Below are 19819 nucleotides of genomic sequence, written 5' to 3' on the forward strand. Positions count from 1 at the left end.
ATCATCATTAACTCATCATTAACTTGCATAACATTTTCTGTGTCTTCTCTACATTTTTATCCAAGGAAGTAATAGAGCAAAGTAATAGAGCAAAATTACTACCTCTTATTGTTTTGTAATATGCACCTCTTTATCTTTTTTACGCAAGGCGCTGATAAATGGATTTCTTACAGCCTGTTGTATTTGACAGAGGCAGGTGTTCCTTTCCACCGTGCCTAATATCATTATAACAACCATCAGTTGGTATTCTCTCCACGGTACTGATAAAGGCTATTGCTGCAGGCTGTAATAATTCAAACATAGAGATTGGCATTGTTTTTTGTTTTTTTAGTGAACCAAACATTCCTAAAATCAACATTAGCATTTATGAGTTACGTTAATTTTTCCATGTATTGCAAGTATCAACGAGCCAGGAACAAGGCTACCATTACTCATAAGTTGTGAGTCATATTCATTACTCGTCCCCACTACGTTCACATTCTTTAACCACACGAGTCACGTAAGTCACATTAATCATGTCATATCAATTAAAGACAAAAGTAACGTTAATCAATCACATAATTCATATTAATCACTCAAAAAGTCATTACTAAAAGTTATCTCAGGTCAGTAAAGTCACATATTCAAGTCCTACCTGTAAATCACTGCAAGTCGCAGCTAAGTTACTGTCACTACTAAATCACTGACACAGCTAACTCACTAACTGCTAAATCACTACTGAGTCATTGTTAACTCACTAACTGCTAAATCACTGCTAAGTCACTGCTAACTCACTGCTACTTCACTGTAAATTTAATGTAACTGCAAACTCAATGTCACTGCTAAGTCACTGCTAAGACACTGCTAAGTCACTGTCATCGCGAAACTCCTTTTAATACCTTGCTGTATAACTATAAATTCACTATCATTTCAAGTCACTGCTAAGTCACTCATAGGTCAACGTTAAGTCACTGCTGAGTAACTGCCAAATCACTAAGTCACTATTAAGTCGCTGTCACTACTAAGTCACTGCCGAGTCGCTGCAAACAGTACTCGTAAAATCAGCAACTCCATATCTAATGAAGGACAAAAGCAGCACATTTAAATAGTGCACCATCAAAATATAATGAATTCCAGAAAATAAAAATGGAAAACGATGCACTCTCTCTCTCTCTCTCTCTCTCTCTCTCTCTCTCTCTCTCTCTCTCTCTCTCTCTCTCTCTCTCTCTCTCTCTCTCAACAAATTTCCTTCGTGGTGGAAAAATACAAAATTAATGTTCTGGAAACCGAACCTAAAATCTGGTTCTGTGCAGGAGGGAGGGAGGGAGGGAGAGAGAGAGAGAGAGAGAGAGAGAGAGAGAGAGAGAGAGAGAGAGAGAGAGAGAGAGAGAGAGAGAGAGAGAGAGAGAGAGAGAGAGAGAGAGAGAGATCAGTGTGCCTTCTGCGGCTGTGGAGAGAAAACCTGACCAGGAAGGAAAGGAGGATGGAGGGGGAGATGATGAAGTGGAGGAGGAGGAGGAGGAGGAGAAAGAGGAAGAAGAGGAGGAGGAGGAGGAGGAGGAGAGAAAGGAATATGATGAATGGAGGAGGAGGAGAAGGAGAGAAAGGAATATGATGAATAATAATTAGAATAAAAAAGAAACGAATAAAAATGAGACAAAACAATAATAAACAAACAAACAAAACAAAGATACACAAGAAATAAAACAGGAGGAAAATGACAAAAAAAAACACAGAACATGGAAAATAATAAAAATAAATAAATTAGTTGTAAAAAAAAATATTAAAAAAAAAGAATTATACATGTATGAAGGATTACACGTACCCAAACACACACACACACACACACACACACACACACACACACAGACATACATACAGTCAAAAACACACACACACAGACATACATACAAACACACACACAGACATACATACAAACACACACACACAGACATACATACAACACACACACACACACACACACACACACACACACACACACACACACACACACACACACACACACACACACACACACACGGACCTAAATTTCTTGCTGTATCAAATTACCACTTAATTAAGAGGAAACATATATTCCATAACGAGAAGGGATAGACATTAGAACCACCACCACCACCACCACCACAACAGGACCAGGTAAGGTAAGTCATTTCACTGAATTCACATCAACACATATTGACGTTTTTGGTGATGTATTTTATTCCATGGCATGATGTTCATATCAGTCTCTTATTCAGTGTAGTCTCTCTCTCTCTCTCTCTCTCTCTCTCTCTCTCTCTCTCTCTCTCTCTCTCTCTCTCTCTCTCTCTCTCTCTCTCTCTCTCTCTCTCTCTCACGCAATTACAGTGAAAATTTATTTATTATTACTAAATTATCCTTCGTAACGCCAGACCGCCTGCTGTTTTAGTGGTAGAGAGAGAGAGAGAGAGAGAGAGAGAGAGAGAGAGAGAGAGAGAGAGAGAGAGAGAGAGAGAGAGAGAGAGAAAGGCACGTGAGTGGAAAAAAAATATCGCGCTGAGTCTCCCTCTTCCCTTCACACCAGTTATCTCTCTCAACTCAACTCAACACAACTCGAGTTAACTCAACTCGAGTTAACTCAACTCCACTCAACTCAACTCAACTCAACTCAACTCAACTCGAGTTAAGTCAACTCAACTCAACTCAACTCAACTCGAGTTAAGTCAACTCAACTCAACTCAACTCAACTCAACTCAACTCAACTCAACTCGAGTTAAGTCAACTCAACTCAACTCAACTCAACTCAACTCAACTCAACTCAACTCAACTCAACTCAACTCAACTCGAATTAACTCAACTCAACTCAACTCAACTCAACAACTCAACTCAACTCAACAACTCAACTCAACAACTCAACTCAACTCAACTCAACTCAACTTAACTCAAAAAACAAAAAATACGACTCTTACTGAGCCTATCCACTTTTCATGTTTTTTTTTTTTCATCTTTGCACTTGTCGTGTGTGTGTGTGTGTGTGTGTGTGTGTGTGTGTGTGTGTGTGTGTGTGTGTGTGTGTGTGTGTGTGTGTTTGTCCGTGTGTGTGTGTTTGTCTGTGTGTGTGTGTGTGTGTGTGTGTGTGTGTGTGTGTGGTGTGTGTGTGTGTGTGTGTGTGTGTGTGTGTGTGTGTGTTTGTCCGTGTGTGTGTGTTTGTCTCTGTGTGTGTGTGTGTGTGTGTGTGTGTGTGTGTGTGTGTGTGTATGTGTGTGTGTGTGTGTGTGTGTGTGTGTGTTTGTCCGTGTGTGTGTGTTTGTCTGTGTGTGTGTGTGTGTGTGTGTGTGTGTGTGTGTGTGTGTGTGTGTGTGTGTGTGTGTGTGTGTGTGTTCCAGTCTTCTTGATATGTCTATCTCCCTTAAATGCATTATCATTCTATGTACCTGCACATTTCACCTGGAGAGAGAGAGAGAGAGAGAGAGAGAGAGAGAGAGAGAGAGAGAGAGAGAGAGAGAGAGAGAGAGAGAGAGAGAGAGAGAGGTAGAAAATGTACCCAAACTCTAAACAAGAAAGAAAAAGAACCGTTTATCGAAATACAAGACACTTTTTGTAAGGAGCGTGGTGAGAAGAGGAGAGTCCATGGCGACAATAAGATACATTATACTGATCACAAGGATTCCGAGGGTCAAGGCCAGAGAGACCAGGCAGAATGTCACTAGGAATAGTGGCAGCGTTCTGAAACACTTCGTTGTCTCAGCAGGACTATGTTCACTTGCCGAGAGAGAAACCACGCTGCCCACAAGGCTTCCGAGGGTCAAGGCCAGAGAGAGCGGGTAAAACAAAAGCAAAAAGAGTGACCGCGTTCTGAATCACTTTGTTTTCTCATGGCGGCGATCACTGGCCACGGAAACTGTTAGTCGAATTTCATGGGTATTTTTTCTCATTATAGACTGCTTGTTGACAGATCATTTGACTCATGAAAACATCCTTGAAGTCCACAATAGTTTTCATTAGACTGAAAATCAAACGTAGTGGAGTACAGGGGTGTTTAAGAACGCTGCTCCAGGAATATATTTAATGAAAGAGTAAGGATATATTGATTAAAAATTAAGAAAACTAGAATTGTCCAATGTTTAATTTTTCAAAGATCTGATAGGAAAGTTTAAAGTTGTCAGACAAGGAGTGAATGAAAAGTGTAATCTGATAGGGAGAAAATACTAAGGGATGTAAACTTTCCCAGTCATGTGAAAAAGAGAGAGTAAATGAACAAATTAACAAAAAAAAAAAAAAAAACTGTTGCAAATGTCGTTGGTTTGGCGTCACACATCTCAAAGGAATTATTGACAAGATTTCCATTACTGCCTGGTGGTAAATACGAGTATTGTAACAGTCGATGACGTGTATTCTAGCGAACAGAGAGTGTGTCCTAATGCTTTCCACTTCAGAAATTAAATTGTCAGTGAAGACGTTGAGATAAATTCCCTTGGTTATACTTTTATTTATTTATTTATTTTTTTTGCTAGATGTGGTGGCGGACACTAAAATAATACAGTTAGCAGAAGAGCAGAGAGAAACTGATTGGGTTAATCTTTTTCGCCGCTGTTAGTGAGGATGGTGGTAGTAGACAATGAAATTAAATAGTCAGTAGAGCTGTAGAGAGAAACTGCGTTGGTTACATTTTTACTGCTGTTAGAGGTGGTGGTGGTGGTGGTGGTGGTTATGGTGGTGGTGGTGGTGGTTGTAGTGGACAGTGAAATCCAATACGAGAGACTGGTAATAATCTGGTTATAGTTATATTCGAGCTGCGGGTATATATAGATATATAGATAGATAGACATATAGATAGATAGATAGATAGATAAATAGGTGGAAATACATTGATAAAAATAAAATAGAGCTGAATAGATATTGAAATAGATGGTTATAAGAATTGACAGATAGAGAGGTAGATAGAAAGACTGATAGATATAGATAGATAGTTAATGATAGATATAGATAGATAGTACAGAGATTAACAGAGATAGATATACACATAAATACGAAACAACGACAACAAAATAAACACACAAACAAACAACAGAGAAAAAAATACATATCTAACAAATCAAACTCATACTACTGTATTTTAATAAACAGGAAGACGAAAAAAAAAAAAATGACAAATAAAAATGAGATGAAAAAATAAAACTAAATAGGAGAAGAGACCAGAGTAGAAACACATTTCAGTCAACACAGTAACTAAGTGACCACTCTCAGAAACACACAGTAGAAAAAGGAGGATAAAAAAAAAAAAACGAAAATTCAGTAGAGGAAGGAGAAAACTCGTGGGGTCAGCGGAAACAACAGACACACAGACAGATAAACAGGTAGACAGACAGACAGACAAACAAAAGACAGGAAGGCATGCAGGTAGACTACATTTGAGACTGGAAAATGAATATAAGTAGGTAAGTACTCTTATTCTTCCTCCTTTAATTCTTCACCGCCTCTTTCTTCCTTTTCTAGTCTTTACAGAAAGGGAGAGAAACAAAGAAACAGAGAAACTGGGGAATCGAAGGAAAAGAAAAGGAATGAGGAAAAAAGGAAAATGAAAGGAAGAAACGATCAGAAAGTAGACAAAGGAAGGAAGGAATAAAAGGAGAGAAGCAGAGAATTGAAGCCAGGCAGGAATGCGTGGCAGAAAAAAAAAAATGGAAGAAGAGAAAAGAAAGGAGGAAAAATAAAAAAAAATATAAAAGTAATGGTACGATAATATAGACAAAAAGAATGAAGAGGGAGAGAAACAAGAGTTGGAAAGCCACGAAGGAAGGATGTGTGATGAACAAGGAAAAAGATAGAAAAGAAAAATAGAACACAATTAAAAATAAATAAGGAACAGTAAGAGAAAATGAGAGAGAGAGAGAGAGAGAGAGAGAGAGAGAGAGAGAGAGAGAGAGAGAGAGAGAGAGAGAGAGAGAGAGAGAGAGAGAGAGAGAACAGAAGCTAGAACGGACAGATGGCGTGGGAAAAGAAAGTAAAGGAATAAAATAAGTAACGAAAGAAGGAAACAAGAAAAGTAGACTGATAAAGAAACGAAGCCGAGAAAAGGTCAGAAGGAAAAGGAAAAATAGGAGAACAGAAAAAAACAAAAACAAAAGATAAAGCAAGAGAAAGAAAATGAAGGAAAGAATAAAGGCAGGCAGGCAGGCAGGCAGGCAGGCAGGCAGGCAGGCAGCGAGGACGGGTGAGTGGAAGGGGAAGGAAAGTAAAGGAAAGAAAAGTTGGGGGGGGAAGAAAGGAGTTCATTAAAACCCGTGCCAGAAACACGACCTACTTTTATGTATTGAATCTCGCCTTCCAGAGAGGTGAGCGCCCCGCTACTGCTTTCATCAAAACACTCCACACACAGACTGCTTCGTTTTAACTGCTTCATTCACGGCTCTCCCCAGTCCGCCCTCCCCTTCCCTCCCACCCCTCCCCTTCCCTCTCTCTCGACTCGCTCCTCTCAAACCTTTCCTCTCCTCCTTCTCCTCCCTCCCACTACTCCTTACTTTCCTGTCCTTCATCTCCTTTCCCCCCTCTTCCTCCCTAATCATTCCCCTACCTTCCCTACACCGTCTTCCTCCTCCTTCCGACCCTTCTCTCTCCTCCTTTTCCTTCTCCTGGCGACCCTACTTGCTTTTCTCCATTCTCTCCGATCCTTTCTCTCCCTTCCCTTTCCTTCCCTCTCCTCTTCCACACCAGTCTTTCCCTCCTTTCTTCCCTAATATTCAACTCCCCTCCTACCCATCCCTTCTCAGTGTCTCCTCCCCTTCCTTCCTCCTCTTCAGTTCCTCTTTCTCTTCTCTCCTTAAACCCAAACTCCCAGACTCTTCATACCCTTCTCCTCCTCCCTCCTCAGCGCTTCATCTTCTTTCCCTCCCCCCTCCGTCCCAGCGTCTCCTTCCCCTTCCTCCCCCCCGGCGAGGCTTTATATATATATATATATATATATATATATATATATATATATATATATATATATATATATATATATATATATATATATATATATATATATATATATATATATTTTTTTTTTTATTCACCTACCAGCATTTTTTCTCCCTTTTATTTTATTCCTCCATTTATTTAGCCCCTTTCTCTATCATCTTCGTTATTATTATTATTATTATTTTTCTACCTTGTTTTTTCTTTATTTTCACCATCTTTCGTCTCTCTTATTCTCATATCTACAATTATTTATCTTCTTCCATTATCATCTCTCTCGTGTTCTTCCTTTTTTTTTTTTTTATCTCGCACCATTCTCTCTCTCTCTCTCTCTCTCTCTCTCTCTCTCTCTCTCTCTCTCTCTCTCTCTCTCTCTCTCTCTCTCTCTCTCTCTCTCTCTCTCTCTCTCTCTCTCGATTTCTTTTATTTAATTATCTCCTTCTTCTGTCATCTTCTTCATCTTCTCCCCTTTTCCTCCCTCTATATTTCAGTTTACCTCTTACCTTTCTTCCTCTCTCTCATTCTCATTCCTCCATTTAACTATATCTTCTTTTTTTTCTCTATTATACTTTTCTCTTTTATTTCTATCGTGTTTGCCTTTTCCTCTATCTTTACTAATCCTTCTCCTTTATTCTTTTTATCCTTTCATCATTTCGTCTCCCGCATCACCCTCTTCTTTGTCAATTTTATTTATTATTTACTTTTGTTATTCTTATTCCTGTTTTTCTTCTGTCTCGAATCTTTATCTTTGTCTTTTGCTTCACTTATCTCTCTCCACCATTTTCATGTTCCTCTTCCTTTACTTTCCATCAGCATCTCTCTTCTTTTCAAATCATTCATTTATTTGGTTAGTTTAGTTCGTTAGTTATTCATTTACTTATTTCTACTTATTTTTACCTTCGTTTTCATTTTCTCTTCTCTATTCCTGAGTTTTACTTTCTCCCTACGACTCCTTCCTCTATTCTGTCTTCGTCTCTTTGCCTCTATCCTCCCCCTCCTCCAGTTCTTCCACGAATCTCTCTCTCTCTCTCTCTCTCTCTCTCTCTCTCTCTCTCTCTCTCTCTCTCTCTCTCTCTCTCTCTCTCTCTCTCTCTCTCTCTCTCTCTCTCTCTCTCTCTCTCTCTCTTTTTCTTACCTCCCTTCATTTCTCTCTCTAACAGTCTCCTCCTCCTCCTCCTCCTCCTCCTCCTCCTCCTTGCATTACCTCGTTCTCATCTTTACCAGTGTGTTATTTTCGTCCTTCCATGTTTGGTATGAAGTGCGTTTTCTCTATTACGATCCTTATTTTCTTTGGTTACCCCTTACATACTGCTGATGGTCGCTTCCGTTTTCTTTCCCTAAATGCAGATAGTTTCTTTACTCTTTTTAACATTTTTTCCTAGTATTTATTTTCTTCCCTTCTTCCATTTTTTTTTTCCTTGTGCATTATTCGGAGTTTGCATCTGAGGCAGGCGTGTTTTCATGAAACAAGGAGAAGAGAGAAAGGAGGAAGGAAGGGAGCGAAGAGGACGAGGAGAGGGGAATATTAAGGAGGGGGGGAGGAGGAGGAGGAGGAGGGAACACAATGAAAACAGAGCGAAGGTAAGAGATGAATGGATGGGTGAGAATAGGAAAGGGAAGGAGGAAACAAAAGTGAAAGGGAGGAGGAGGAAGAGGACGAGGAGGAGGAGGAGGAGGAGGAGGAGGAGGAGGAGGAGGAGGAGGAGGAGGAATAGTAGCAGGAGAACGAGGAAGATAAAGAAAAAAATAAGAACAGGGGAGGAAGAAATATCAAGAGGAGGATGAGTAATGAAAATGAGACGAGGGAAGACAGACGAGAGTGACAAGAAGCACAATCTTCAAAACCCTCCACGTGGAAGTATTGCTGCTTTTATTGCTGGCGACAGAGTGGGGTAAGCGCGCGCGTGCACACACACACACACACACACACACACACACACAAACACACACACAGGTCAACGATTTTTAGCTCAAGTATAGCAGAATTCTACATTATTTTCTCTTTACTTTTAGTACTTTACGTATTAGTTAGAGAGAGAGAGAGAGAGAGAGAGAGAGAGAGAGAGAGAGAGAGAGAGAGAGAGAGAGAGAGAGAGAGAGAGGAGAGAGAGAGAGAGAGAGAGAGAGAGAGAGAGAGAGAGAGAGAGAGAGAGAGCGCATGTACGTCTGAAAGACATATACACACACACACACATACATACATACATACATACATAGACACACACACACACACACACACACACACACACACACACACACACACACATACATACATACATACACACACACACACACACACACACACACACACTTATCTTGTCCTATCACTCCAATCCCTCCTCAGGATCCCCCTAAGCGAAGCTGCCTCTGGCGTTTTGCCTCTGCTAGTTGGGGGGACCTGAGGAGGTATTTTGCTGATTTTCCTTGGAATGACTACTGCTTCCGTGTCAGAGATCCGTCTTTGTGTGCTGAGCGCATAACAGAGGTGATAGTGTCTGGCATGGAGGCGTACATTCCTCACTCTTTTTCTCGTCCTAAACCTTCCAAACCTTGGTTCAACACAGCTTGTTCTCGTGCTATACATGATAGAGAGGTGGCCCACAAAAGGTACTTAAAGCCTTCCTTCACCAGAATCTCACGCACTTTATATTTCTGCCCGGAACCATGCCAAGTCTGTTCTCCAACTAGCCAAAAACTCCTTCATTAACAGAAAATGTCAAAACCTTTCAAGATCTAACTCCCCTCGTGATTTCTGGCATCTAGCCAAAAATATCTCCAATAACTTTGCTTCTTCTTCTTTCCCTCCTCTACTTCAACCAGATGGCACCAGTGCTATCACATCTATTTCTAAAGCTGAACTCTTTGCTCAAACCTTTGCTAAAAACTCTACCTTGGACGATTCTGGGCTTGTTCCTCCCTCTCCTCCACCCTCTGACTACTTCATGCCACCTATTAAAATTCTTCGTAATGATGTTTTCCATGCCCTCGCTGGCCTAAACCCTCGGAAGGCTTATGGACCTGATGGGGTCCCTCCTATTGTTCTCCGAAAACTGTGCCTCCGTGCTTGCACCTTGCCTAGTCAAACTCTTTCAGCTCTGTCTGTCAACATCTACCTTTCCTTCTTGCTGGAAGTTTGCCTACATTCAACCTGTTCCTAAAAAGGGTGACCGCTCTAATCCCTCAAATTACCGTCCTATTGCTTTAATTTCCTGCTTATCTAAAGTTTTTGAATCTATCCTCAACAGGAAGATTCTTAAACTTCTATCACTTCACAACCTTCTATCTGATCGCCAGTATGGGTTCCGTCAAGGCCGCTCTATTGGTGATCTTCTGGCTTTCCTTACTGATTCTTGGTCATCCTCTTTTAGAGACTTTGGTGAAACTTTTGCTGTTGCCTTGGACATATCAAAAGCCTTTGATAGAGTCTGGCACAAAGCTTTGATTTCCAAACTACCCTCCTACGGTTTCTATCCTTCTCTCTGTAACTTCATCTCAAGTTTCCTTTCTGACCGTTCTATTGCTGCTGTGGTAGACGGTCACTGTTCTTCTCCTAAATCTATTAACAGTGGTGTTCCTCAGGGTTCTGTCCTGTCACCCACTCTCTTCTTATTATTCATTAATGATCTTCTAAACCAAACTTCTTGTCCTATCCACTCCTATGCTGATGATACCACCCTGCACTTTTCCACGTCTTTTCATAGACGTCCAACCCTTCAGGAGGTAAACATATCACGCAGGGAAGCCACAGAACACCTGACTTCTGATCTTTCTAAAATTTCTCATTGGGGCAGAGCAAACTTGGTATTGTTCAATGCCTCAAAAACTCAATTCCTCCATTTATCAACTCGACACAATCTTCCAGACAACTATCCCCTCTTCTTCAATGACACTCAACTGTCCCCCTCTTCTACACTGAACATCCTCGGTCTGTCCTTTACTTATATTCTGAACTGGAAACTTCACATCTCATCTCTAGCTAAAACAGCTTCTATGAAGTTAGGTGTTCTGAGACGTCTCCGCCAGTTTCTCTCACCCCCCCAGCTGCTAACTCTGTACAAGGGCCTTATCCGTCCATGTATGGAGTATGCTTCACATGTCTGGGAGGGTTCCACTCATACTGCTCTTCTAGACAGGGTGGAATCAAAAGCTTTTCGTCTCATCAACTCCTCTCCTCTAACTGACTGTCTTCAGCCTCTCTCTCACCGCCGCAATGTTGCATCTCTAGCTGTCTTCTACCGCTATTTTCATGCTAACTGTTCTTCTGATCTTGCTAACTGCATGCCTCCCCTCCTTCCACGGCCTCACTGCACAAGACTTTCTTCTTTCTCTCACCCCTATTCTGTCCACCTCTCTAATGCAAGAGTTAACCAGTATTCTCAATCATTCATCCCTTTCTCTGGTAAACTCTGGAACTCCTTGCCTGCTTCTGTATTTCAACCTTCCTATGACTTGAATTCCTTCAAGAGGGAGGTTTCAAGACACTTATCCACCAATTTTTGACCACTGCTTTGAATCTTTTAAGGGACTGGCGTTTCAGTGGGCATTTTTTTATTAGATTTTTGTTGCCCTTGGCCAGTATCCTTCCTACATAAAAAAAAAAAAACACACACACACACACACGAATCATTAGCTTAACATAATTATAAAGCAAAAACAACATTTAATCGCAATCACAAAATAAAAATAAAAATTTAGAGTTGAACAACGACGAAAACAACGAAAAATAATCAATTCAACCTTTGCATCTGAAAAAAAAAAATAAATAAATAATCCTCACAAGTACAAATATTTCTTATGAGACAAAGCAAGATTAAATGTGCAGGAGAGGAAAAATAGCAAGAGATAGGAAGAAATTGGTTCTCAAATAGAGTGGTGGATGAGTGGAACGGACTCAGTAATCATGTTATTAGTGCTGGGGCATTAGGGAGCTTTAAGGGAAGATTAGACAGGTTTATGGATGGGGATAATAGGTGGAAATAGGTAGGTATATTTCATACAGGGACTGCCACGTGTAAACTGGTCACTTCTTGCAGCTTCCCTTATTTCTCATGTTCTTGCAGCTTCCCTTATTTCTCATGTTCTATGTTCGTAATTGACAAAAAAAAAAAAAAAAAAAAAAAAAAAACGGAAACTTTGATGTTGAACAGAAAATAGTATCATTAAAAAATACACATATCGTTGTGGTAAACACACGATGCTTCTTGAAAACCAGTGTTTTGATTGTAACTTTTCTTTTCTTTTCTTTTTTCTTTTTTTTTGAGGGGGAATGCAATTATTTGTTCTTACAGATTATTCACATTTTTTTACTTGAGTTGGTTTAGTTTTACCCTCAAATCCAAATTCCCCTTTACGGTATTAGTGAAAACACATCACTGCCAGACTCACAGTGCCTCTGGAAATGAAGGTTTTCGCATGTAACTTTTCATGGATTTTGGAGTTTTTGGAATATTATTATTTTCACCTATAGATTGTCCATGATTCCCTTTTTTCCAGCATGTTTCTTTGCCTTTGTGTGTGTTAAAGACCTTCCCCTGCCTCGATACGTAACCTGAACAAAAACATACTGGAATACTGTAATCCTGTATTAACCCAAGTGTCTAAGCGTCTCTCTCTCTCTCTCTCTCTCTCTCTCTCTCTCTCTCTCTCTCTCTCTCTCTCTCTCTCTCTCTCTCTCTCTCTCTCTCTCTCTCTCTCTATGTATGTATAGTTAAGCTACAATATTCCCCGCGTAAATAGAGCAATACTTTATTCTTGTATTAACATTATTCATGTATCAGCCTAAGTTTATCAGCGTGTCTTTCTATATACTTAAGACGTCTTCCCGCCTCGACGCTCCTGCACTCCATTGGTAAAAACTGCAGCAATCCTCGTGTACATATTGTAGTACTTTGGTCTTGCATTAAGTGCCTAAGCATCAGTTTTCTTGTCTCTCTCTATACACTTAAGACCTTTTCCTACCTCAACACTGCCACACCTCCCTGCATCATGCCGCCCTGGCCAGGATAAACACCACAGTAATCTTCCTCTGCACATATAGAAATACTTTATATCTGTATTAACCCAAGTGTTCAGGCGAGTGTTTCCTTGTCTCTCTCTACACCAGTGGTTCTTAACCTTGTTGGAGGTACTGAATGCCGCAAATTGCATACGTGGATTCACCGAACCCTTCGTAATTGAAAAAATAAAATGGTGTTCGATCGATCCCAGGTTGAGAACCACTGGTCTACACACTTAAGCCTTTTTCCCGCTTTGACGCTGCCACACCCCGCTGCACCACGCCTCCTTAACCAGGAAACACTCCTGTCGCGGCAGTTTTGCGTCTCCTTCACTCTGTGGTGACGGCGCTGATTATGCCACTGCGCGGGTGAGGAATATTACGAGAGGCAGACTTCCACGTGCAGCTGACAGTGACACGAGAGAGCCTTTCACTCCTCACTTTACCAGCAAGCCTTCCATACTGCGCCTCTTCCTACGCTACACTCTGCAACATACTTGTACAACCATACTAACTTATATACATACTATAATACACACACAAACCCCCTTGTATTACTTTTTTTTTTTTTACTGTAGCTAATAATACTAATACTGACAATCATTTGTACACCACCGTAAAGAAAAGTATCCTTAGATATCTTTTTTACTTTAACTTATTTTCTGTAATAGTAATAATCTTAGTTATACATCATACGACAAAGAACATTACCCTCATATTATGCTTTTTTTTATTTACTGTAATTTATTTTCTATAATACTAACAATCACTCATGCACTCAACCAAATGCAAGAGTACCCCTAAATTCTATATATATTTTCTTTTATTTTCTTTTAACAGTGACAAGTTTTTTTCTGCACAAACAAAACAAGCAGTAATTACCCTCCTCAAATGAAAAGTAAATCACACATGTATCGGAAAGAAAGAAAAAAAAAGGAAAAGCCTACAGTGAATAAGGACGTACATGCTTTAGTTCCAGTGAAGTAAAATTAATGATGTATACGGGTTTACTTCACTGATCCAGCGGAGTGGCCAATAAGAGACACGGGAGTAGCAAGGCGGCCAATCAGAGCCCCGGAGCAGCAGGGCGGCCAATCAGAAACACTTACAAGGGAGCTTGGAGTTGGTTACGAGTCTCATCTGGCGTGTGAAAATTCAAATGAGGGGGGAATGTGATACCCCCTACCAGATACAAGTGAAGGGAAATATTATACCCCCTAAGAGATACAGATGACAGAAAACACAGACACAATGAAAACCGTGAGTGCAGACAACAGTGAGATGCGCGGCGTGTGTGTGGTGGAGGCCGCCGGGGCCCCACACACCACGCCCCTCAAGGTGAAAGTAGCGGTGCAAAAGTCTGGCTGGTTGTGGCGCTGCGTGCCTTGCGCCTCCTACAAGCAGGTGGCGGCATTCACCTTCCACTGGGAGGACACCTTCACCACGCGGCAGACGTACACCTCCCTGCCGGCAGCTTTGGACGTGGGCCGCCTGCTGACGGCGCGCCAACGGTCAGAAGAGGCTGTGGTGAAGATTGTCATGAAGCACAACCGAGGGAAGGTCGCCACCCTCACCACGGTGGCGGAATTCCTGCGGCGCTTGGGGCGCGGAGACAACGAAGACTTTGTGTTTGGCATCAGCATTGAGAGTGAGAACAAGAAGGAATGTGAAGAGCAGCAGGCACACGAGACAAAACAAGACACGCATGAAAGCAATGAAGGGAAAGGAATGGCGGACAGCAAGGCTCCATGGGTTGGAAGAACGTGCAAGTGTCCCAACTGTGTGCTGCCGTTCTGGGGTCTCCTGCAGGCCTGGGAGCCACTGCCAGTGAAGCCGCCGACGGTGATGGACACCTACGTGGACATTCTGTCGACGGAATGCACGCTGATGAAGAAGGAGACGGATGTGTTGCTGAAAGAGAAGAAGAGCTGCGCCTCGGAGCTGGCTGCTCTCAAGGCCGAGATGGCACGGATGGAAAGTGAGATGGACCGCATGGAGGCCTCGTGGGTCAATGACGCGATGGACGAAGGTCAAGGAGCGAGGAGTCTAAACAACCAACGAACGGAAGAAGAAGGTTGCGGATCCAAGAATGAAGAGGAATGGCGGGAACTGCTGCATTGTTACAGTGAAGAGAACTACTGGAGTCTGGATGAAGAAGACGAAGACTGCAACAACAACCAGTATGAGAAGGAAGGGAGTGACCAAGCAGAGGCGGCGGAGGTGGAAGGTGAGGAGCACGAGAGCAATCCAACCATGCTCCGCGCTCTCTCGCTGTTGCGGCGTTACAACGGCACACACTGAGATCCCAACGTGAAGGGATATGTAGAGGGAAAATGAAGGAAAAAAATGAAAAAAAAAGAAAATACAAAAAAATCCAGTTCTAAATTGAGAATTGAAAGTTAACAGGAAATAAATAAAATATAAAATAAGAAAATTTAACAAAAACTAAAAAAATAAAATAAAAAAAATAAGAAAATGTAAAAAAAAAACAAATCACGGTTTAAGTTAAGATTTTAATAAGACGTTACGACATTCGGATTCGTGTGCCAGAATTGTAAGCAAATCTCACAGTGTACTGAGTGATCGTAAGACCAAAAGTGGACGGATTCACCGACCCGATCAGAACCTGCCGCCACCAGGTTCCTGGCTTCTGTTTGAGTTCAGGCGGCCGCAGATCTGAACGTCTGTGGCATTGTCGCACGATGTAGTTCAGTGCTGAAGCAACATTCACAGCGTGAAGGTGACAGCGACGTCCGCAGGTAATGAGTTCTGTGCAGATTTCATAAAACTCTTTAAAGAACAACCTTGTCTACGGAAAGTTAGAAGAAGAGATTATGGAGACAAAGGTAAATCAAATGCAGCTGATAGCATTTTTATTAGAGACTTTGCAGGAAAAAGATGCAACGGCCACTCAAGACTCTGTTGCTTAGAAAAATAAGTAAATACCTTCAGGAACTGTTTCCGAAAAGGACTTTTGTGCCGACTTCATTGAAATTTAGAAAGAAAAACCTTGTCTATGGAAGGTGAAAAGTAAAGATTATAGTGAAAGCAATAAAAAAAATAAATAAAAAAATAAAAAATAAAATATATAAATAAATAAACAAAATAAAGTGATTAATAAGTTCCTTCCGAAGAGAACATCAGAAAATTGTAGAATGGATGAAGTGAGGGAGAAGTTTGATGCAGCCAGGAGGCAATTCACTTTTCTTCTTGGCCCTTGTTTATTTGGTCGCTTGGGTTTCTGTACTGCTGGTGCGATATATGCCACAGCGAAGGGTCCAGGAGCACAGTCTGTATTCTCATCGCTGAGTAAAGAGGCCACGTCCACACGCTGTCACATCTCGGGTAAACTGAAGTAAAACTGAACGTCTATGGGCAACGCTGAGGGCGGAGCTGATCGGAACTAGAATACACCCTGATCTGCGGTCGCAACGTCTATGAGGAATTTACAGTATCAACCACAAAATATAAGATAAAAAGAACAAAATTGAAAAAAAAAGAAAATAAATATTAAAATACAAAAAAAGGTGCAGTTGTAAATGTAGAGTAGAAAAAAAAATATATAAAAGTAGAAAATAAAAAAATAAAAATATAGTTAAGAAAATACAAAAAGTTATGGTTGAAGTTTAAAATAAAAGATAAAAAAAGAAAATACAACAAAAACGCTAATAAAAAAAATGCAAAGCAAATAAAGAAATTAGGAAAAGTCTACTTGTAGGTTTGGAGTAAAAAAAAAAAAGAGAAAATATATAACAGTAAAAAAAAAAAAATAGCTATAAATTTCTAGAAGAAAAATAGGAAAAAAAAACAATAAAGTAAATCTGGACAAGATAATATAAAAGTAAAAAAAAATATAATGGAAAAATGAAAAATAAAATAAAAGAAAAAGAAAATATAAAAGCAGAAAACTGAACAAAATTTAGAAAAAAAAAAAAACAAATAAAAAATTCAAAAAAAGTTTAGTTTTAAAGTTGCGTAGAAAGGAAACCAGAAAATATAAAATAAAAAAAAAGATACAAATATAAAAACAAAATAAATATACTTGTAAGTTTAGAGTGCAAAGTAAAACACAAGAAAAAATAAATAAATAAAAATACAAAAAAAGTTCAAATTCTAAGTTGAGAGTAGAAAGTAAAACGAGTGGAGGAATAAAGAAAAAATAATTAGATAAAAAAAATGCTCTATTTGTAAGTGCACAGTAGTAAGTAAAACATGAAAAAAATAATATAAAAGAATAACATGGAAAAAAAAAATTGAATAAAAATATGCATAAACTTGAGGTTCTTTAAAGTAGAAAGTCGAACTGAAGAAATTTAATAGAAAAGAAAAAATACAAATATTGCAAAAATTGTGAAAAAAAATAGTATTTTATGTTGAGATTAGAATGTATAAGAAAAGAATATATTTAAAAAAACTACAAGTAAGAAAATAAAAGAATACTTTTGAATTTAGAATAGAAACTAAAACAGAAGAAAAGAAAATATAAAAGACCAAAATAAAAAAAAAGTAAAAGAAAACAATAAAAATGAGAAATTTGAAATATAAAACGAAATAAAAAATAAATAAAATGTCTAAAAAGAAAAAAAAAAAGCTTACAAGAACAAGACAAAAGAAATACATTGAAGAAAACTGAAAAAAGTAAATACATTATAGTTATACGGTGTAATTGTAAGGTTAGAGAAAAAAAGAAAAATGTAAATCAGTGAAAAAAAATGACAAGCCGCAACGGTGACGAAGAACACGGGACTCGGAAGCGGAGTGAGAACACGAGAGAACACGAGACTCGGAGATAAAAATTAACACGATCAAAAGACTGAGACGTCGAAAAACACGGGACTCAAACGTGGAGTGAAGATGAAGAACACGCGACTTCCAGGTGGAGTGAACACGAAGAACACGCTACTGACAAGCGGAGTGAACATGATGAGGAACACGCGACTCGGCACGGAGTGAACACAATGAAGAACACGTGACTCGAAGGCGGAGTGAACACGTCGAGGAACACGCGACTCAGCACGGAGTGAACAAAATGAAGAACACGTGACTCGAAGGCTGAGTGAACACGTCGAGGAACACGCGACTCAGCACGGAGTGAACACAATGAAGAACACGGTACTGTCAGGCTGAGTGAACACGTTGAGGAACACGCGACTCGGCACGGAGTGAACAAAATGAAGAACACGTGACTCGCAGGCTGAGTGAACACGTCGAGGAACACGCGACTCAGCACGGAGTGAACACAATGAAGAACACGGTACTGTCAGGCTGAGTGAACACGTTGAGGAACACGCGACCCGGCACGGAGTGAACAAAATGAAGAACACGTGACTCGGAGGCTGAGTGAACACGTCGAGGAACACGCGACTCGGCACGGAGTGAACACAATGAAGAACACGTGACTCGAAGGCTGAGTGAACACGTTGAGGAACACGCGACTCGGCACGGAGTGAACAAAATGAAGAACACGTGACTCGGAGGCTGAGTGAACACGTTGAGGAACACGCGACTCGGCACGGAGTGAACACAATGAAGAACACGCGACTCGGAGGCTGAGTGAACACGTTGAGGAACACGCGACTCGGCACTGAGTGAACAAAATGAAGAACACGCGACTCGTAGGCTGAGTGAACACGTTGAGGGACACGCGACTCGGCACGGAGTGAACACAATGAAGAACACGTGACTCGAAGGCTGAGTGAACACGTTGAGGAACACGCGACTCGGCACGGAGTGAACACAATGAAGAACACGTGACTCGGAGGCTGAGTGAACACGTTGAGGAACACGCGACTCAGCACGGAGTGAACACAATGAAGAACACGTGACTCGGAGGCTGAGTGAACACGTTGAGGAACACGTGACTCAGCACGGAGTGAACACAATGAAGAACACGTGACTCGGAGGCTGAGTGAACACGTTGAGGAACACGCGACTCAGCACGGAGTGAACACAATGAAGAACACGTGACTCGGAGGCTGAGTGAACACGTTGAGGAACACGCGACTCGGCACGGAGTGAACACAATGAAGAACACGTGACTCGGAGGCTGAGTGAACACGTTGAGGAACACGCGACTCGGCACTGAGTGAACAAAATGAAGAACACGCGACTCGCAGGCTGAGTGAACACTTTAAGGAACACGTGACTCGGCACAGAGTGAACACTTTAAGGAACACGTGACTCGGAGGCGGAGTGAATACTTTAAGGACCACGTGACTCGGCACAGAGTGAACACTTTAAGGAACACGTGACTCGGAGGCGGAGTGAACACTTTAAGGAACACGTGACTCGGCACAGAGTGAACACTTTAAGGAACACGTGACTCGGCACAGAGAACACTTTAAGGAACACGTGACTCGGCACAGAGTGAACACTTTAAGGAACACGTGACTCGGCACAGAGTGAACACTTTAAGGAACACGTGACTCGGCACAGAGTGAACACTTTAAGGAACACGTGACTCGGAGGCGGAGTGAACACTTTAAGGAACACGTGACTCGGAGGCGGAGTGAACACTTTAAGGAACACGTGACTCGGCACAGAGTGAACACTTTAAGGAACACGTGACTCAGAGGCGGAGTGAACACTTTAAGGAACACGTGACTCAGAGGCGGAGTGAACACTTTAAGGAACACGTGACTCGGAGGCGAAGCGAAGACAATCGAGACACCAGGAGAACACGAGACTCTTAAGATTACAATGAACACAATCGAGAGGTTGAGACGGTAAAGAATATCAGAGAGAGAGAGAGAGAGAGAGAGAGAGAGAGAGAGAGAGAGAGAGAGAGAGAGAGAGAGAGAGAGAGAGAGAGAGAGAGAGAGAGAGAGAGAGAGAGGTAATATCCTTCCATTAATAATAACAGCAATAATGTCACTAAGACAAGGCAAAGAATTTTGCATTCACATT

The sequence above is a fragment of the Scylla paramamosain genome, unplaced genomic scaffold (genome assembly GCF_035594125.1).
Source record: "Scylla paramamosain isolate STU-SP2022 unplaced genomic scaffold, ASM3559412v1 Contig9, whole genome shotgun sequence".
Taxonomy (NCBI): Eukaryota; Metazoa; Arthropoda; class Malacostraca; order Decapoda; family Portunidae; genus Scylla; species Scylla paramamosain.